The sequence below is a fragment of the Camellia sinensis genome, chromosome 3, assembly GCF_055761805.1.
Source record: "Camellia sinensis isolate YWXY chromosome 3, ASM5576180v1, whole genome shotgun sequence".
Taxonomy (NCBI): Eukaryota; Viridiplantae; Streptophyta; class Magnoliopsida; order Ericales; family Theaceae; genus Camellia; species Camellia sinensis.
Window position 1 is genome coordinate 184,198,262 of NC_138963.1, and position 22,907 is coordinate 184,221,168.

At 31.0% G+C, this 22,907-nt stretch overlaps 1 long non-coding RNA gene and 1 pseudogene across 2 annotated transcripts; one reads left to right on the forward strand and one right to left on the reverse strand.

The window, feature by feature from the left end:
* Positions 1–14,808: 14,808 nt before the first annotated feature.
* The window catches only part of LOC114279928 (7-deoxyloganetin glucosyltransferase-like), a 34,449-nt pseudogene continuing 26,350 nt past the window's right edge, over positions 14,809–22,907 (forward strand).
* LOC145822983 (uncharacterized) lies at positions 17,740–21,829 on the reverse strand. Of its 2 annotated transcripts, XR_014364948.1 has the most exons (5): positions 21,634–21,829; positions 20,030–20,113; positions 19,636–19,744; positions 18,330–18,404; positions 17,740–18,199 (listed from the first exon to the last, which is right to left on the reverse strand). It is a non-coding gene; the product is annotated as an uncharacterized LOC145822983 (long non-coding RNA). The 2 variants fall into 2 exon arrangements; XR_014364947.1 differs by having other exon boundaries at positions 17,740–18,404.

Sequence of the window (22,907 nt, forward strand, 5' to 3'; positions counted from 1 at the left end):
CAACACGACACATGAAGAATTTATTAACAATGAAATATTTTCGTCTCCCAAAACATATCCTTCCGAGACAAAAATATATTTGTCGCCTAATTAACAGAAAGATAAAATGAGCATGAAGAGTTTATTGGTGACGAAATATTTTTGTCTCCCATAACTTATCCTTCCCAACCAAAAAATATATTTGTCACCAAATAAATAAGAAAATGAAACGACATCGTCTAATAAGTTTCGAATTTAATGGTGACGAATTCCTTTTGTCGCAAAAAACTTTAAAATTTGTGACAAAAATGTTTGTCTCCAATGAGCTAAAATAATTGGCGCCAACAAGAAAAAAAATTGGAGCCTCTTTTTTTTCTAATGAATTTATTTTTTCGTCTCCTACAGTTTTGAGAAGAATTAAAAGAAACGACAAAAGTAATATTTGGTCATGTTTGGGTTACATTCTAAAACGAAAATAAATTTTATCACCAAATTTTAAAAATTAATTATTGAAAACTCCATACTAAACAAGATAATGTTTTTTTATTAATTTTGAAAATTACAAATTTTTTATTATTTGTTTCTCTGTATTTTTTCTCACAAAAAAATAGCTACATTAATTATCTTTTTTTTTTTTTTTTTTTTTTTTTTTTTTTGTGGAGAGAGGTTTTGACCTTTGATTTTTCTGAAATGGGTGTTCTAGACTGAAAGGGTAGAGTTGGTTCAGACAATACGAAAAAGTGCTTGCGTACATAGCGTGCCTTATTGGATAATAGCTTCAATGCTGGCATGCACGAAGGGCTTAAGTGTGAGACAGAAGAGAGAGGCTTTTGCGCGAAATAGAAGAAATGGTTTATAGAGTGTCTTCTTGAGTCACAACTTCAATACTTGTGAGAGAGGAGTAGACTCAAGTGCGAGAGAGAAATGAGGGTTTGTAGAAAGTGTCTTCTTGGGTCACGACTTCAAGGTCCGTGTACATGAAAATGGGTGATAAGCGTCAGAGTGTATCTCTTGGGGTCACCGTTTCAATGCTTCGAAACACAAAACCATGGCATTTTAATAAAGAGAAATGATTAGTGATAAAATATTTTTGTATCCTTCAATACCAGAACAAAGAATTTATTATTGGTGATGAAATATTTTTGTCTTCCACAACTTAACTTTATGAGATGAAAAATATATTTGTCACGCAATCAATTAGAATTTATTAGTGACGAAATATTTTCGTCTCCCACAACTTATTCTTCTGAAACAAAAATATATTTGTCGCCTATTTAATAGAAAGATGAAATGATATTGTCTGCATGATGGAGTGTTTATTGGTGACGAAATATTTTCGTCTTCCATAACTTATCCTTCCCAGACAAAAATATATTTGTCGCCTAATAAATGGAAATATGCAAAGACATCTTTTAATAGGTATGGAATTTATTGGCGACGAATTACGTTCGTCACAAAAAAAAATATATTTTGTGATAAAAATGTTCGTCTCCAATGAGCTAAAATAATTCGCGCCAATGCAAATGAAATTGGCGCCTCATTTTTGCACACGAAATTTTGTTTTCGTCTCCTATACTTTTGAGAAAAATTAAAACAAACAACAAAATTAATATTTCGTCATCTTTGGCTTAAATTTTAAGATAAAAAAAAATTCGTCACCAAATTTTGTCACAATAGCCTAGATTTCTTGTATTTTTTTTTATTGATTTTAAGCATTGGGTGACGAAATTTGGCTTTCCTCTCTAAAAATAATACATTTGGAGACGAAATTATTTCCTCTCTAAATTTTTTTACAATGGTGATGACAAATTTCATCTCCAAAATGGCGCCAAATCTTCCACCAAATTTTCCAAGGGCAGGAAATTGTTTTGTGACGAAAAATAAAATTTAGAGACGAATAAAATTTTCTTAACCTATTGTTTTATTTGATTTTAAGCATTTGGTGACAAAATTTGGTTTTCGTCTCTAAAAATAGTACAATTGGAGGCGAAATCTTATTTTCATCACTAAAACATGTATATTTGGAGACGAACTATTTTTTCGTCACGCGTTTTTGTCACCATAGACCTTTTTTGTTGTAGTGATCACAACCCTCTTTCAAATTGATAAATTCACAAAACACAAGTTACGACTTTGAGTATGTCAACAATGCTCCACAACAAGATAGTGATTCGTAAGTTTCATACAACATCTATAAATAAGATAATCTGATTTGCATGTTTCTTAAAACTAACCATACCTATAATTTGTATGCAGTCTGGATTATGGCCTCTTTATCTGCTATATAATGAAACAATATAACAAGCATGAACCTATCAGCTCCAAATTGTCCACACAAGACAAAATGTTGATGAGGGTAGAACTCATAGAAAGATTTGTGACCGAAGTTGGCCAGGCATGGATGAACCAATTGAAATACCTCCAGAAGAAGAACAAAAAATGTAATATTGAAACTAGTGAAAGGAAGACAATGTACATATCCACACAGAGAAAATTGTCTCACATATATGTATATATCCACACAGTATTAACCATTCAATTTTTTGTTCATACATTGAAGGAATGATGATGCTTGACATATAATATTTACCCTTTTTTGACTAATGTAAATTTCATTTTTTTTTTATTTTGACTAATGTAAATTTCATACATATCAATGGTTAAATATATACATATATTTTTTTAATTGTGATTGTCAACACAATCCACACAGGGAAAATATTCTGCAGAAATTTCTCTGGTATGATATTACCAGAAATTCACAGAAAAATTTAACTTGTATCGTCTCAAGGGGATGCCTATATGATCATGCAATCTGTAATGCTTTGTGTTGGTACAAAACAATTATCAAACTCAACAAAACACAAAGCGCACAGTAATTTTCTCTGCTACTGGAAAATTTCACTAGATGAATTTGAAGTTTCAAAACACAATGCCTAGATAATTTTCTCTGCTAGTGGAAAATTTCTTTGGATGAAATTGACGGATTCGAACGGTGAACAGAAAATGAAATTTCTGAGTTGTGAATTTCTCTGGGTTGAGTGATTTGGAGAGGGGGAATTTCTCTGGGTTGGTGAGGAAAATTTCTCTGGCTTTGAGAAAAATTTCTGAGTTGAAGTGATTCTAGATAAATTATTCCTTGGTCCAGAGAAATTCTCAACTCAGAGAAATTTCAAAAGAGCTTAGTTTTGTTTCTTGGTTGTACTCAGTGCAATAATTTTGTGTATGCTCTGTCTAGTGTGCACATTTCTTGAAGTGAGTCCAAAAACATTCTTCCCTGGTAAGAATTTCTCTGTGAAGTCCAGAGAAATTCTCTGGATTTCTCTAGTTTAAACTTAGAGAAATTTCAACAAACACAATGCATACTGTAATTTTCAATGCTATTGCCAAATTTCTCTAGATGAATTGGACCTCACAAAACACAATGCAGATTTCAACAAACACAATGCCCATTGTAAATTTCTCTTCTATTGGCAAACTTCTATGGATAAATTTGATTGATACGAAGTTACCAAAAATTCACAGAGAAATTTAACTCGTATTGTGCCAAATAAGGTGCCTATATGATCATGCAATCTGTAATCCACTGTGTTAGTACAAAACAATTATCAAATTCAAAAAACACAATTCACACAGTACTTTTCTCTGCCATTGTCAAATTTATGTGGATGAATTTGAAGTTTCAAAACACAATGCACATAGAATTTTTTCTGCCATAGGAAAATTTCTCTGGATGAATTTGACAGGTATTACAAACCGACTGCCTATAGTATATATCAACAAACACAATGCACACTTTAACTGATATTGGAAAATTTCTCTGGATGAATTTGATTGATATTATTATATAGACTGTCTAAAAAATAAAATTCACAAAACAAAATAAACAAAGTAATCATCAAATGTATTATTCAATCAATAAAATGTATTATCCTCAACTATTTAACAAAGGTTCATTGCATGTCCTCTTATTATGGTGACCAATACTCTCACAACGACTACACTTAATCACCCTTTAAAACTCTTCAATAGAAGCAATTCTGTTTTTCTTCGGCCTGCCAGCTGGTCTCTTGCTCAATGGAGGTAAAATCATAGCATCTTCAATGCTACACACAGGTTTTTCAACAGTTCGAAATGGGCTAATCGAAAATGAGTATGCTTGACGATACATAACAATATGAAAAAATGGTTCAACAAATGAATTCAAATTCTTTCCACTCCTAAAAATTACAACAACAGCATGTTGACATGGATACCCATTTATTTCCCATTTTTGACATGAACAAGTTCTCAACCCAAGATCAACCATAACTGAAGGAAAACAATGCACTTCAAAGACATTATCAGATGATAAACTCACATTCCATGTCCTTCCATCCAAGAAAGACTTCTCTAATACATTATCCATATGAGGACAGAGAACTTTATTCTATTTACTAGAGAGCAGCCTCCTATCAGACTTTATATTCATGATTTGCAACCGTATCATGTCCACCAAATTTGTTATTAGTAAGTGTCGAGCTTCTCGTATCCATGAATTGAATGACTCAGCAACATTTGAATACATCTCACTATAACGTTTCCCCTCAAAATAAGCATCACTCCAATTTTCATACGGTAAACTTCTCAAGAAAACACTCACAACGTCTCCTCCCTCACTTTTTAATTCATTTAACTTGAAATGAAATGATGCCTTTGTTGGCGCATATGCACATTTTGAAAACTTGGATACAATCGTCTCTCTAACCAAATTTGTGTTTTCACATGACAACTTATCCCTCAAATTTCTTTTTAGATGTTCAAGACAAAATCCATGAAAGCAGTTAGGGAAAAACCTAGCAATTCCTTTCACAATACCGCAAAGTCGATCTGATATGAAACTTATCACCCTTTCTGATCCCAATACTTCACATAAATGTTCAAGGAACCAACACCAATTGTCTTTATTCTCAGCATCAACAACAACAAAAGCTATAAGAAAAAAACCTACAAAACAAATAAGAACAAGCATATTAGATATACACATGTAGAGAAAATTAGAACAATAAACAACCAGAGAAATTTGACACTGCCAACATCCAGAGAAAATTCACTTAGTGCCCAACTCTAGAGAAAATTCACACATTGGCAACATCCAGAGAAAATTGACTTAGTGACCAACTATAGAGAAAATTCACATAATCAGAATATCCAGAGAAAATTCACTTAGTGACCAACTACAGATAAAATTGAAACATTGGCAACATCCACACAAAATTCACTTAATGACCAACTACAGATACAATTCACACAATGACAACATCCAGAGAAAATTCACACACTGACCAAAATCTAGTGAAAATTCTCACAGTGGCCACAACCATAGAAAATCCACACAGCGGCCAAAACCAGAGAAAATTCAAATTGTCAGAGAAAAATCACATTCACTCAATTCCTACATGTATAGAAAATTCACATACATAGATAAAATTAGATATATTTACAATTACCTTCATTTCCATCTTTCCCCGTTACAGCAAGCATAACTCCTTTGTATCGTCCTTTCAAAAATGTTCCATCAAGAAAAAGCAATGACCGACAATATTTGAAACCAGCAATGCATGCATGAAAAGCCACAAACACTCTTTTGAAACGCTTGTTATCTTCAAAATCTAACTCAAAATGACTACTTGGATTGTTCTTCAGTGCCTCATCAAAATATCACCATAATTGATCGAATGACAAACAAGAATCCCCATATGTACTATGTTTTGCTTTTTCAACCCCCAACCAACCACAATTATAACTGATTAAGACCCCATACTTGTCTTTCATTTCTTTGACAACATCTACTGGACGAGTTAAAGGTTTTGCACTTACCTCTTCAAGTATCAGCCCAGAAACTAAGCTAGATGTCATCCTAGCATGTTTACTAGTATGAACCGCCACACCACACGTATGTTCATTGTTCAAAGTTCTTATGCAAAAGAACCCATTTGTTTTTTCAATTGAAGCATGTACACGCCACATACATCCCCTTGATTCCTTATATGCACATTCTGTCGTAACCTTCAGCTTGTCGTTTTTAACATACGTAAACTGAAAGCCAACCTCAATAGCATACTTGCATAAAATAGTACAGAACTCAACCACAACACCCTCAAACTTTTGTCCAACACTCGTAATATTATTTCGCCAACCAGCTGACAATAACACCTTTTCTTGCTGAGAACAAAACTTAGAGAGTGAATTCCTTTCAATATCCACCAGCCTATCACATTCACCATCCACAACATCTACCCAATTAGACCCCACTTCATCCTCTTGATCAGAAGTACTACATCTAGTAACTGAAACATCAGCTATATCAACACCACGTGCACAAACAACCCTCAACATATTCAGAATATCAATATCATTTTGAACCATACAATTCGGATGGCCCACAATAGAATATGAAATACACATCGTCTCAGGTTGCAAATTCTCCCATGTTTTACACAAAATGCCAACCAATTCCTCAAAATTCAATTCGTATGAAACATTAATGACAATAGTATCATTCCCATATTTGCACAGCAATAACACTGCACTGTCCATCAAAACTGAAAGAAAAAAATAAGAAAAATAATTTGTTAAACATAAAAACACTTCACAAGAACAACATAAAAGTCCAGAGAAATTTCTAATAATTATAATTTTCTCTGGATTATAATAACAAGCTTATAATTTTTTATGGATTCAAATAAAAGTGCAGAGACATTTGCAAACTTATATTCACCTTCAAGATAACAAAAACAAAATCACAAAAAAAAATTAATGAATCCAGATAGAATCACAGAGAAATTTACTGCTAACTATTAAACACAATCATAGACAAAAAAACACACAGAAAATCTGTTATAAAATTATAAGCGTCTCTGTGATTTTCGCTGAAGTACAAGCTTACAATTTTCTTTGCGCCATTCTACAATATTACACTCATATCAAAATCCAGAGAAATTTACAAACTCATATACACCTTTAAGATTCCCTAAAAACAGTGCACTGCCCATCTAAACTAAAAGAAAAAACACAAAAAATAACTTTTGCTTAGAGAAACAAAAACTTATATTCATTTTCTACAAACTTATAATTTTCTCTGAACTACAAACTGAAAGTGGATAACAAACTTATAATTTTCTCTCAACTACAAATAAAAGTCCAGAAAAATTTAAGAACTTACATTCACTTTCTCAGATTCTACCTGCACTAGAAACTAATAATATGTCCATATGAACTTATAATTTTCTCTGTCATTTTTGTTCGATTATAATAACAAACTTACAATTTTCTCCGGACTATACCAACAAAAGGGCAGAGAATGAAAATTTTCTGCTTTAAACAAATTTCTCTGGTTTGAAAAAATAGAGAACAAAACTTATCATTGATCAGTATGTTGATGAAAAACATAGCACAAAAAATGAACTCTGGTCAGCATGTTGATGAAAAACAGAGCATGAAAAATGAACTCTAAACATCAAAATCAACCACACTGTCAACACTCTTTGAAATTGATCAAAAAACAGAGAATGAAAAATTAATTCCAAAAATAAAAATCAACTTTATCAAGCTGGCCTCTGTCTAAAATTGATCATTAACAACAAATGAAAAATCAACTCCGAAAATCATAAACAACTTCACCGAGCTAGCCTCTATTTTAGATTGATCAAAACTGAAAACAAAAACCTATTGCAAAAATACACTCGAAAAACTAATATGAAATCGGAATCCTTACATAAAATTCAAAACAAAAATAAAAAATTCATGTGGAATCTCTATCGAAACCATAGCTGATTCAACTCCACTGAAAAACCTACACGATCAACACACTATAACACCTACACGATCGTCGTAATCTCTATCGTGAAGTCCATTACAACACTTCCGAAATCCTTACAAAATCTCCGACAAAATCTCTAGCCAAAATCCAAACGATTTTATGTAATAACGAGGGTAAATTAGGTATTTTATAACATAAAAAAAAGTTGAGGGACCTTAGCCATCATAACATATTATTGTGTACCTCTCCTCGTATTAATAGTTGATGAGGGACCTTAGGCCAATTTTCCCTTAAAGTTATCGCCATATTTGATTTTGAAAAAATAAAAATTAATTTAATGAAAAAATATCAAAAAAAATTATTTTTACCCTTCCAAAAGATAAAATTATATAAAAATGATGTGTTTTTAATTATTTTCACCAATTTAAGTTTTAGTTTCTTAGAAAAAAAATTTAAAAATCAAACAAAACAAAACTTTATAACAAAAAAAGTTTCCATATTATTTATTTAAAAAAAATGCCATTATATTTCAAACAACATATAAGTTAACCAACACAAGATAAATTGTGTGACGACTTTGCCCTTTAAATGGAACAATAATATCTTCAATTGTCTTTATTTGAAATAAAATTTAAATTTTAGAATCAAATATATTACAATTAAAAAATCACAAACTAAAATAACACAAATTACAAACTATAAAGACTATTAACGTAATTAGCTCTTTAATATATCATGTTTAGACAACTATCATGTTGAAAATGTCATATTTTGATTAATGTGTCATGTTATTTGACAAGCCAATTGATTCATTTATCATCCAATCCGCCCAACTCATTCCACAGGAGTTAATTTATTGCCATTTGAGAGGAGGATGATGAGTGGGTCCTTCAAATATAAGGAGAGTATGAGAAATAAAAGAAGATTTCTATAACATTATTTATTTTATATTTTTGATTATATTATAAATAACTTTTAATTTATAAATTTAATTTTTACATAGTTGATATCATTAAAAAGAGTGAAACCATACCTTTAAAATGAATATAATATTAAATATATTTACAAAAAATTGAAAATTTAATATTTATTTATGAACAAAATTATTTACTTTTTGATAAAAATATTTTGAAGGAAAATTTTTAGAGAAGAAAATGATAATTGTAGTTGGAGTTTGAGTGAATATTAGGAAAGTGTATATTCTGTTTTTGAATAAAATATATATATATATATATATATATATATATATATATATATAATTTTCAAAAATGTTTGAGACCCCCTTTTCCTCCCACCTCTTTTCCCTCATATTGGCCAGTTTTTCTTTTCTATTTTTTTTTTCTTTTCCTTCTCCTCCAATCACCACCCGCCACGTGTATGTGGGGAGTGGTGGGGGTGGTGATTGGAGGGGGTCTCTATCAATGCTCTACAATTTTTCATCCCCTAATTGAGGGTGTTGGCTTGAAGGTGCTCTAATAGGTATTCAACGCATTCAAAAGATGCTTTGTGATTGTGGGGTCACCTATTATGCCGAGAAGCATCGAATAATTTTAGTCACCTTATTTGATTTTGATTGATTTTTAAATTTTTTTTTTAATTTTTTAATTTTTCGTGTTTTTTTTATAGTAATTTTTTAAGTATTTTAGTTTTTTATTTTTTATTTTTTAGACGTTAGATATACCTAAAAAGTAAAAATATTTATGAAAAATATTTTAAAAAGAAAATTGGTGATAAACCCAATTTAGACAGTATCTAAGGCAATATGTTTAGTGAATATTTTTTAAAGTTAATTACCTAAAAGTCCTATTTACAAATGTTACGGTAGCTCATGTCCTATCTAAGATTTTTTGAACCACTAAGTCCTATTAAGTAAAACTGAGAATATTATCAGTTTTTTTCAATTTTTAAGACTAAGAATATTATTAATTTTACATAGTAATATTTCGCACAATTATTTCATTAACTTATTGGAAAAAATTAAGTATGAGATTAAGCATTTTTGCCATTCTGCTTATTAGTTTGATTCGATTATCTAATAAAATCGAGAATATTATCAACTTTTTTTTCAGTTTTAAAATTGAGAACATTATCAGTTTTTTCATTTTTATTTTATTTTTTAAAAAAAATTTGCAAATCAATGTTTCAACATGTTTTAAAGTTTTGAAAATCAAAAATAAATATCAAATAATCATTTCCTTTATAGATAATCATAAATGATGAACAATCATTGTTTGAAAAGCAATTTCGACTATTAAAAATTTAATGGGACTTGAAAGTCTAAAAAATCTTAGTTAGGACTTAATGGAATATAAGTTCATAAATTAAGACTTGTGTGTGCCTCTATTTTTTTTATTGGTGATAGGTCCACCTTTTGTGAAATAATTTGGTGATAAATCTTTTTATTGGTTTTGAATGACATATTGTTTACAATTTTACCCATGTTGACTTTTTATCTGTTGACTTCCGTTGTCTACCTGTTCAAAAAAAAAATTATCTGTTCAAAAAAGTTTCTTGATTGTTCAATTTTTTTCTTGTCTGTTCAATTTTTTCCCCTATCAGTTCAATTCTTTCCTTTCTGTTCAACGTTTATCTGATTAATTTTTTAGTCTTTTTAATTATCTGTTCAAATTTATATCTATTTGTTTAAAATTATTTTCTATCTATTTTCTTATTTGTTCAAATTTTTTTATTTATATGTTACAATTTTTTTCCTATCTGTTCAAGCTTATTTCACCTAACTGTTTAATATTAACAAGAAAGAAAAAAAATCGAAATAAACCAAAATGATTCAAACCAAAATGATGATCTGTTTAATATGTTTCACCATTACCATCATCATTAACCACAATCTTCAATAACAACATTCATCATGAACAACAACTGCACAAAATAAATAATACATAAATAAATAAATAAATAAATAAATAAATAAATCTAGCACAGATCTTTAGTTAATTATCTATTTCTCAAAACAATTATAAAGGGTTTTAGCATAAGGTTAATTTATGCAATTGTATGTAATATTTGCATTGCAACAAAAATTATCTTTATGCAAGAAAGAAGAAGAAGATAGTATGAACAAATGCACCTACTAAGCTTCAATTACAACAAATTATACTAGTAATATCTAGAAGAGCGAGAAAACAAGTAATTACTAACTCAACATAAGCTCAAATTTGTTTAACACATAGATAAAAGCACAACAATAATAATCAACAACAACAACAACTGAAAAAATAAAACAATTTGTTTATGTCAAAAAAAAAAAATGTATTTATTCAAAAAAAAATTTATCTGTTACAATCATCATTATCAACAATAGCATATTTTTATCACTCTTCATCTCTCTTTCTCACTTTATCTGTAGGAGAGAGAGAGAGAGAGAGAGAGAATGAGCACTATTTGTTTCTCCTTCTCCTCATTATCATTATCAATAACAACAACAATAATAAACAACTTAAAAAAAAAAGTAGAAATTTGTTTAACAGATCGGTGAAAGCACAACAATAATAATCAACAACAACAACGACTAAAAAAAATAAAGCACTATTAAAACAATCTGTTTATGTCAAAAAAAATTATTTGTTGCAATCATTATCATCATCAACAAGAAGAAGAAAAACAAATCTCTCCGTCTCCATTTTGAGATCTCTAAATCATAACAAACACCAAATCAAAGATATAGATATACATGTATAGCTAAAAAAAATGGATATAGATATAGATATAGATATACATTGTTGTTCTTGTTGTTTATATCACCAATTTTCTCTCAAAAAAACTCAATCGGAGATATCTACCAAAGGAACACACTTGAACTTCGGTATCGTAAAGAAAAGATCAATGGCTTGTCGAATCAAATTTAAATCACCATAAATTTTGATCAAATTGATGAAATGAACTCGGTGGTGGGTTACTCCACTATTACTTTGTTTACTATTTCTCTCTTAGAAAGCAGCACACTGAAGAAGAAGAAGGGGAAAAAAATGTGAAATGAGTAAACCCTAAGGGTATCATTAATCAAATTGAAGAAAAACAAATCAAAGCAAAGTAGAGTGGAAAAGAAAAAGCCCAGGAATGAAGGAATTGAAAAACCTTATCAGTTTGAGGATCGTTGATGAAGAAGATTTAGAGGAAGTTTTGGAGGACAACCTTTATATATTCTCTCGTCATTGCGACCATAGCTGAGTGCTTCGCCGATGATGAGGAGTTCAAATTGGATTCGATTTAGTGCCTAGGTTATGGCGACGATCGACGATGTAGTCAGGGAGGCGATGATGGGACTTATGGCTAGAAAGAGAGAGAGAGATAGAGAGAGAGAGAGAGAGAGAGAAGATCAGTGGCGTGAGAGTAAGAGAGACTTTATTCGATTTGGTACACAAGCCATGGCGGCGATCAACGATGGAGTCATGGCAGTGAAGGTGGGACTCATGGCCAGAGCGAGAAAGAAAGAGAGAAAAGAGAAGAGAGAGAGATGGGAGATTGGTGGCGTGAGAGTGAGAGGCATACGACGGGGATAAGACTGGAGGTGGAAGTGAGGAGGAAAAGAGAGAAAGGGCGGCGACGGAGGTAGATGTGGAGGTGGTGGTGGCAGCAGTGACTGAAGCGACGAAGTCGGCGGAGTCGGCATCGTGTGTGAGGCGAAGGAGAAAGAGAGATAGAGGAGTGTGAGTGTTTAGAGTTTGGACAGTGTTGTATATGGTTTATATATACAGAAGGATATGTTAGTCATTTTACATATGCTTGTCTTCATGGACAAAGAAAATCAGTACTTGAACCTTTTGGATCAAGAAAATTTGGAATTAGACTTCTCAACCGAGTGCCCTATTTAAAAAGATCAATAAAACAATAATATGAAAATGTTTTGAGTTTTTGTATTTTTGGTTCTTTGAATTTTTCTTTTAAAAAATTTTACAAATATTATACTTTTTAAATGTATTTATATTAGGCCTATCTAAAAAAAAAATATTTAAAATATTAAAAAAATTCAATAAAAACAAAAAAAAAATATAAAAAATAAAAAACTAAATTTTTAGAAAAGAGAAATATACCAAACAACTACAAAACTACTTTTAACCTCGGCTCCAAAAGAGGCCAACATCAAATGGACCCACCATGACTGTCTCTAAACAAGGTATACGAGCAAAAGGAAATCCAACGTTAATGAATGTGGTTGGAGACCCGTTGGGACAACCCGTTAAGACTCGGGCTGAGGAGGTGGATTAGGTGAAGTTATTTAGTGAGCTTGGGGCATGACAACGTGTTGTTTTAGATGTATTGTAATTTATGAAAAAAGTAAATTTTACAATTTTATATTGTGATTGGAGATAGTTTGTGATTGGTTAAAAACATAATTACATGGTCCTTGGACCACAAAATAATTTTTTGTGAATGATAGGCAATATCAGGTCTGTTGGTGTAAGGTGGTGTTAAATGTGAGAGTTAGTTAAAATATGAGAAACATTAGACACTTATAATTTAAATATATAAATTTATCTTTTATGATATTATTATAGAGTTAGGTTTTATATAATTAAGTTTACAATAAATTAAAATTTAACATGTAATTTGTTTGTGAATAAAATTAAAAAGGTTTTTAAGGGTTTTGATTTTTTTTTTTTTCCAAATAAATTCAGAAAAGCTCGGAATCAAAAATTTTATCAAGAATTTTACAGTGAAAAGTGATGTACAGCTCATATTCACCTTTTGTATATTAGGATCAAACCTAAATAAATCTCAATTGGATTGGTTTGGAATGTGGGTTAGTTTTTTGGCTTTTTGACTTTTTAGTTATTTTAAATTTTTTTAATTTTTTTTACTTTTGTGAGAAAAAACATGAAATAATTATGGTTTAGACGTAACATTTTATTTTATTGAATTTTTAATATATTTTGTCTTTTTGTGACTATTTTAACCCAAATGTAATATGCCAAATGAGCATTTATTTTTTAAAATAATTTCTAGAAAAAATTCTAAGTCCTATCACTGCAGTAAAAATTTTGTTAGAAGGGGTTAAAGTGAAGTGATTAAGACCCTTTCAATCACTAACCCCCCTTCCCCCTCCCTCACACGTACATGGGGTTGGTGATTGGAGGAGGGGAAGAGAAAAAAAATAAATAAAATTGGCCAATCAAAGGCCAGAGAGGGTCATGGGAGTCACCCCTGGAGAGGTCCGTATCATTTTGCGTAGTTAAATTAGATAGCAGAGCAATGGAATCTGTTATTGTTGGAGGGAAAAGTATGGTGATTTGTAGAGGGACAATGGAATCTGTTATTGTTGGAGGGAAAAGTATGGTGATTTGTAGAGGGAAAAATCTTTTTGGCTTTTTATCAAATTCTCTCAAAAAAGTCATATAAAAATTATCAAAAAAGTTAATTTTTTGTCAAAAAAAATTAAAAAGTCAAAAAGTTAACTTTTTACCAATTTCTCAAAACAATACTAAATATGAAATGGATATGCAGGTTAACTGTAACCAAGTTATTTAGGGAATTTTTTAGAAATAATGTTATATGTACCAATTAGTGTATCAATTAATGATGTGACATAATTTAAAATATTTTTGGTATTTATAATTTGTATAATGAGTATAGTCAATAATAATATCATAACTAGTATTGATATATTAATTAGTATATTAATTGGTATATGTAATATCACCGATATTTTAATAGAGAGCTTAACTTATATGTTAAGCGTTAGACATGTCAGTTTTTTTTTTTTAAGTGTATTTTTCTAAATATTATAATATTAAAATAATAAGTTTAGTGGATCTCTCCAATTTATCAAAAAATTTACCACTGCCTTGATAACCTAAATAACTTGAGTACTACTTATTTCTTATCGGGTAAAAAGTACTACTTATTTCAATTACTAACATGCGTGACACCTTTGATCAAAAAAAACAAAAAAAAAAAAAAAAACATGTGTGACACATGATTCGTGTTCGTCCCCACTGGTTGGTGTTGTGTAGAGCATTGTCCTTCTATATAAGCTCTGCAAAGTGTAGCTCGTTTTAATGTCATAAAAACATGCTAATGATCCAACGAGAGAGATGAGTTCTCAGGCAAAACAACAAGCGCATTACCCATGTCCTCCTCATGCGGTGTGCATACCATACCCAGCACAAGGCCACATCAACCCAATGCTGAAACTAGCAAAGCTGCTCCACCACAAGGGCTTCCACATCACCTTCATCAACACCGAATTCAACCACCGCCGCCTCCTCAAATCCCAAGGCCACCACTCCATCTCCGGCACCCCCTCCTTCCGCTTCGAAACCATCCCCGACGGCCTCCCTTCCTCCGAGTTGGACGCCACTCAGGACATCCCGGCACTCTGCCACTCCATTTTGCACAACTTTTTAAATCCCTTCAGAGTCCTACTCGCCAAACTCAACCCTCCGGTGACTTGCGTAGTTTCAGATGTTGGAATGGCATTCACTGTGAAAGTGGCTGAAGAACTGGGCATACCTGATGTTTTTTTCAACACTGCAAGTGCTAGTGGCTTCATGGGCCATATGCAATATCCCAAACTCATGGAAAATGGTCTTACTGCACTTAAAGGTGCTTACTTTTTAAAATTTTTAATTTCTTATAAATACATATATTTCTCACCTAGGTCATTGTCTCTAGTGTAAGAAATTTATTTCTATATACAGTGTTGTGCATAAGGTTATGTATATCATTTTTTTTTATTATATTTATTTTATTGCTAATAAATACTTTTTTGGAAATAAACCATTTTCATGCAAACAAGATTTACTCTTTGAAACAAATTTAATCCCAAAAATATACTAATTCCTCATTAAATATTTAATTTTGTCATTAAAAATATAGCAATAACACTTTTAATAATTAAAATATTTCATCTCTAAATTTTTAACTCTAAAACATATTTGGGAACGCCCAAATAAGCAAACTCTTCTTTTGATTTTTTTTTTTTTAATCTTTAATGACCTTTTTTTTTTAATTTTAAATTGTATCAATTTTTTTTTTTTAGTTTGTCATGTGTCGAATTTAAAAAGGAATTTTTTTTAAAAAATAAATAAAAATTGAAAAAGCCAAAATTAATCGAAAAAGTCCAATATCTTTTGCTTAATTTTTGTCTTGATTTTTTTTTTTTGAAAATTTTAATTTTTTGTAAAATTTTTCAGCTGATCTCGTCGATATGAATCTAAAAGTCTAAATCTTTTTAAACTCTTTTTAAAAAAATCACTAAAAATGAAAATAAATCAACAAAAAACTTGCCTAAAAAGCATATGGTATGTGGCTATCAATTTTATGAATAGTATTTTTCCAATTATAAATCAGTTTGTTTGGTTGTGAAACTCATAATTCACTTTTTAAAAATTAAATTTTTTTGTTTTTACTGATTTTTTAAAATATTTTAAACGATTTTTTTAATTTTTAAATGCACCTAACATAAATACACTTAAACATTATAATATTAGTAAAAAAAATCTTTAGAAAATCCACTAAATATCAAAAATACAAAAAAAATATAAAAATTCAGTACATTTTTTGTATTCATGTGTATTTATTGATTTTTTATAAATATTTTAATTTGTAGATATATCTAAGTAATGTGCATTTAAAAAAGTAAAAAAGGTTATTTAAAATTTTAAAAATATTCACTACAAATAAAAAAAGGGAGATTTACCAATAAATTCCAAATGTTAAACTTATGAACCAATTGGTCTCAATTTTTTTTCTAATAAACCGTTTAGTCCTTGGATATTTTGAGGGACCTTAATACCCTCATTTAGATGTTATCAGATGCATGCTCTTTATGAGGGCGTGTCACGTGCCACACACAATGTGTGTCACACATCAACAAAGTACACTAAGACTCTTTATACTTTTTGCCTTGGAGTGTCACGCGACACACACAACGGGTGTCACACATCAACAAAGTGCACTAAGGCTCTTTATACTTTTTGCCTTGGAGTGTCACGCGACATACACAATATGTCACGTGACACACACAGTGGGTGTCACACATCAACAAAGTACACTAAGGCTCTTTATGCTTTTTGATTTGGAGTGTCACGCAACACACACAATGAATATCACACATCAACAAAGTACAGGCTCTTTATGTTTTTTGTCTTGGAATTATGTATGTCACGCGACACGCATACGGAAGGGTATAATTGACCACTCAATGTTACTAAACAAAGAAAATAGGATCAACTGGTAAGATATTTGCCCACTAATAGGACTAATCAGAACAATAGAAATAACCTTAGAACCAATCGGTAACACTACAATAAAATTGAATTTTTACGACTTGCAATGCATGCCGTAAAAACTCTTTCACGACATACACACAAATGCCGTTATATGACATGCCGTGGAAAGTTGAGCATCATTTACGGCATGCAGGTAAAGTTGTAAAAAGTAACAAATTAAACGTTAATGACATACCAAGTATGTTGTATATAACTTTTTACGACATTTTTGTCATGTCACAAATCATCATATTTTCCATGACATAATTTTGCATGTCGTAGAAGGTTATTTTTAATATATTTATGACATACTTTGTATGTCGTATATAATAATTGACGGCATTTTCTTACATGTCATAAATCATCACACTTTTCACGACATAATTTTGTATGCTGTAGAAGGTCATTTTTAATTTATTTATGACATACTTTGTATGCCGTATATAATCTTTTATGACAGTTTCTTACATGCTATAAATTATTACACTTTTCACGGCATAATTTTGCATGCCGTAGAAAGTAATTTTTAATATATAATATATATACAAGAATATGACCTTGCCTAACCGTATGTAGACAATAGCTTATAAAATGCAACATGTTAACAAACCAAGCAGAAGCAGCAACTATGAAGTAAGCAAAAAAATCTAATATCCATACACCAAACAACCTGCATACTAATTTTTATCCTCAACTTCTATCATATCAAGCTAATAATAACCTCAAACATACAAATAAAAAAAAAGTATCCAAATCATAATATTCATTTATCAACATGATCTACACTATGAAAGATGGCAAATTTTTGCCATCTGTTTATGCATTTATCCAAAGTTTTAAATCACATGATCTATACTATGAAAGAACTGTCCAAGTACAAGTTTTGGGATCCAATAGTGCCCAGAGATGATGATGATCACCATCCTTCACAGCTGTTGGCAATGAAACACTCGTCAATTGTAATCAACTGACTAAAAAGTAGGCTTGAAAATTGTTCGCTTATACCAAAATTACACAAGGTAGACAGAAGGGATGGTTGAAGCCTTGTATTGAGACAAATAGAATAACTCTTTTCCATAGAATTCCATATGCTAATATAGGTTATCAAACAGGAAAAACCCTCCGCCATTCTCCCTCCTCGCAATACCTTTTTCTCCACCTTGAGAATAACATCATCAATCTAACATTGCTATCAAGAAAAAAGAAAAACATTTTTCTGATAACTAACGTATATCTATTAAATAAGCATCAACAGGATGCCTCCCAAGAAAGAAGAAAAACATTATCCTAGACACGATATCCAATCTTAAAATTATTACCATCTTTGCAAGAGCCTCAAATTCTCTTTCAACCCGATTATCTGAAGCTTTTCCCAGTACAATCATTTGTCCCCCCTGCAACAGACTTCAAAATTAGAGCTGAAGTACACTGATTGAAACACCAAACAGAGCATGGCAAGATAAAAAGTAAGGCAGTCAACAACAGAATAATAACATCAAACTTTCTAGTAACAACCACATAACCAAGACACTTCTATGCCTTTTTTACTGTGCCAAAGAAATGTATGTGTTGAACACAACTAACCATGACCTTGTCCTTGTTGCATAGAATACATATAGATTCTCCTTAAGACACCACAACTGAGCAAAACTTGAAAGTATAGTGGTCACTAATTGGTACTGTTAACAATGTGCATACATTCATGAGGTCTCATGTTGGGTTCTGCAAATAACTGTATAGCTTTCTTCTAAAAGAAAAGTTAAAGCATTTTCAAGAATGTAACTAGAATTATGGAATAATACTCATTATCATGATTTGTAAGCAAATGAGTACTTAGCAGAAGCGGTAGCATATTCAAACTTATCTTGTGTGCACAAATCTGAATCCGTCGAACCAGGACGTATTCTGTATGCATCGATCAACCTCAAACAATATTCACTCTAGCAGAGGAGTAACACCACACAAGGGGTGTTTCCCACAAATCCACAATGCAAGGATTTTTCACTGTTCAACGATGGTGGATAGATGAAGAGGATGCGTAAGAGTGCTTTTCGAGGATTCTTAGAGAGGTCTCCAGATACAACGGAATATATCTTACATACATCCAGTTTATATCAGTAACCCACTATTATCTCCAAGATAAGGTTAAAAGCCCGTTGTCATATATTTTTCATTACATTTAAGGAACATAAAGTGCTCACAATTTCAGAGGTATGAGCACCAAAAAGAGATGAGTGCACTCTGATCCATGAAGTTGAGAAGTAGTTACAATTTTTATGAAAAGAAAAAAAAAGCAAGAAATCTGTCAGCTAAAAAAGAAAGAAATCTTTGATAGTACCTTTTCCTTTATTGCCATCTAAATTAAGTAAACCTCTAGATTAGATAGTGACGAGAGGAAAGGAAATCAATCTCATACAAACACAGAAATGGCAAAGAAAAGGAAATGAAAACTTATAGCTAGTGCCTTGGCTAATCACATTGATGGTAATTTGTACCAAAGTGGCAACATAATGGCAGCATAGCAGTATCGTGAAAAGTTCCTCAACGGCACTAATTTGTAATGTTATCTATAATTAACAGGAAAAATAAAAGAATGAGAGATGAACGTGTACAAGTAATACTCACTGAGAAACTTGGTTCAATGGATCATCAGACATCTGCTGCAGCTGCTTATATTTATGCTCAAGAATTAAGGAAACTTCACAATTCATGAAACACTTGACCTTCAAAAATTCTGAGGTGGAAAAAAAGGTTAAATGGCGTTAAAAAAGTTAATGTCATACCGTCGATAGCTTCAGGTCATAACTGAACCCAAATATCTCATAGGTGTAATTGATAAATTCCAACACACTCCTGACTTCATCTTTTATTTGAAAAATTAAGAAAAATAGTTATGTGAGGCATTCAAAACATATAGAGTTAACAGGTCTTAGCTATATGTCACCAAGTTTAACTAACCACTCCCAACATGACACAACCCCAAAATAAGATTTTTGATGAATAACAACAACAAAGCTACCTGCTGAAATCGTTAACCCGCTAAGTGCACCACTGGCCTCATTCCGATGCAAGACTCCAAAACCAGCCATGCGAAGAGGAAGTTCTAGATAATCATATGAAAAAATCAAGATACAGATGCCACAAATAGGATAGAGGAAACAACAGGATGATAATTTGCAGCAAAGGTAAGCTATGAGAAGGAATGTAAGTTTTTCAGTGTTAAAAGCTAAATAAACACACAAAAGCCATCTAAAACTTCACATATCACTGTCAATTGGTAGGGTAACATTCAAAAGAATAAAATAAAAATCCCAATCTGATCCATGTAGAATAAATTCAAAATAGGTGTAAACAATGAAAGGAAAAAAAATATTTAGTATGCATTGTTCAAGTTTTTGTCACTAAAATGAACTAATTCTAATCATCATCATTTAAGTAAATGGACTAGCCACCCATCAATCTAATCCTTTTGCCTTTCTAACGACTTAATTCTATAGACTTATTTGAGAAGATTGCTTCCAGGATTCCCAGAAAAACAATTGATCAAATCAAAGAGCACTACGAAGCACTAGTTGAAGATGTTGAGATGATTGAATCGGGTTTTGTTCCATTACCTGATTATGAAATAATTAAGAATGATGGGAATGGATCAACCCCTACAGTGCAAAACAAGTTTAATTATCAACAAAGGAGGAAAGGTGGTCCTTGGACTAAGGAAGAACATGGGTTTGTTTCTCCAACCTTCATATATTTTGCCATTTATATGTCATTTGTTTTGTTTTTTTAATTTCACAATTTGATTTGGTCTTGACTTGAATGCCCTTGGCATTAAAATTTAAATTTGCATCTTATTCCATGAAATCAGGCTTAATGCAATGAAATGACCTATGCCTTCTGTAACAAGGGCCATCTATGATTTTAACATAATAGCTAATAAAATTAATAACTAGAGTTCGTAATTTAAAATTTTATTTTTTCATAATTCATGAATGCATAAAGTTATGTACCTAGAAAAGTAATGTATCCAAATTCAGTTTTTTATGGTAGTACATTTCTAATGAATCTAAAGCACAAATCAATTTTTCTCATTAAATTTTAAATAGAAATTCTAGATATGTAGCATTACTTTGCCCCCTACGGTGCAAAACAACTTAAAGATAATAAAACTTTAAGTCTTCAAAGTCTTCAAATCCATTCATAAAACAAGACGTTGCTATGACTTGGACGCAACAGACAACGCCAAATGGGTACAGATAGAGAGAGAGCAACAAATTGAAGCTTTAAATTACAATTACTTTGAAGTGAACACCAAACAGAATTGATGAATATCATTTTCCTAATATCTAGTCCCAAATAGTAATCCTCTACACACAAAATACAACTAATTGAGATTCCATCAAGAAGCATGAACATGAAACAGGAAAACTGGAGTGGAATTTAATTGAGATTCCATCAACAAATTATTATACAGCAAATTGCTCAAACAATGAAATTCTTAAATAAACTGCACTGGTTTCGTTATCTGACCAAACTTGACGGGAAGGAAGAGCTTAAGAGAGAGAGAGAGAGAATACGAAACTGAGAGAGAGAGAGAGAGAGAGAGAGAGAGATGGTAGTGCTCACCTTAGTAGACGATGGTGCTCGCTCCCCTCACCGGTGCAGATGGTGGAGGCGGTGGAGCTTCGAAATCTCAAAATCGAAATTGCCAATCGCTCTGAGATTGGATCTGAGATGAATCACCAATCGCTCTGAGATTAGACAAACAGGGCTAAAGATGATTGATTTGATCGGTTGAGAGAGATTAGGATTTAGAGAGGGTTGAGAGAGAGAGAGATCGAGACCCAGAGAGTGACTGAGAGAGTAACGGGGCAATGGTTTTCAATTTAATTAAGTAAGTTTTTAAATATTTTAAATAATTTTTTTTTTACTTTTTAAATTCAAGTAATTTCCATGTACTTAAAAGAAAAATATTTTTTTAATTTTTTTAAAAAATCACTAAATTTAAAAAAATATAAAATTAAATACATTTCATATATATTATATTTTATTATATTTTTTACAAATATTTTATTTTTTAGTTGTATTCAGATTAGGCACATCTAAAAAGTAAAAAATAAATAAATTATTAAAAGAAGGAAAGACATCAAATCAAGGTAATTTAAAAAAAATAATTACAAATTAATGGGAAGTCATATAAATATTAATTATTAAAATTATAAACTTTTTCATGAATATGTAATTTTTTTTTTCTCAAAATTCCACTGGGTGCAATTATCCCTTAAAGGAGACACTAAATTATAAAATAATGTATAAATTATTTTTTACGTTGTCCTCAATTAGGAAAATGTAAGGTGAGAAGCTTGGTTGGAAATTGTAAGCTTTTCTAAATCAAAAAAAAAAAAAAATTCGGATTGAAATTTTTTTTAATAAAAGTTTTCACGACATGCTAATGCATGCCGTGTAAAGTTATAATATTTTACGACATGAAATGTATGTCGTCTTAAGTACAAATATTTTATGACATATTTTTGTATGCCGGGAAAATATACAATTTTTTACGGCATGCTTTTGCATGCCATGCCATAAAAAAAATTTCGGATTGAATTTTTTTTTTTTTGTACAAAAGTTTTCACAACACGTTAATGCATGCAGTGTAAAGTTATAATATTTTATAACATGAAATATATGTCGTCTTAAGTGCAAATATTTTACGACATATTTTTGTAAGTCGTAAAAACATACATTTTTTACGGCATACTTTTGCATGCTATAAATATATGAATCAACGACTTATGTGGTATGTATGCTGTTATTGACAAAACATTAACGGCTTGCAAAAAAAAAAATGCCGTAGAATGTACTAACTACGATATGCATTCGTAAACATGATGCCGTGA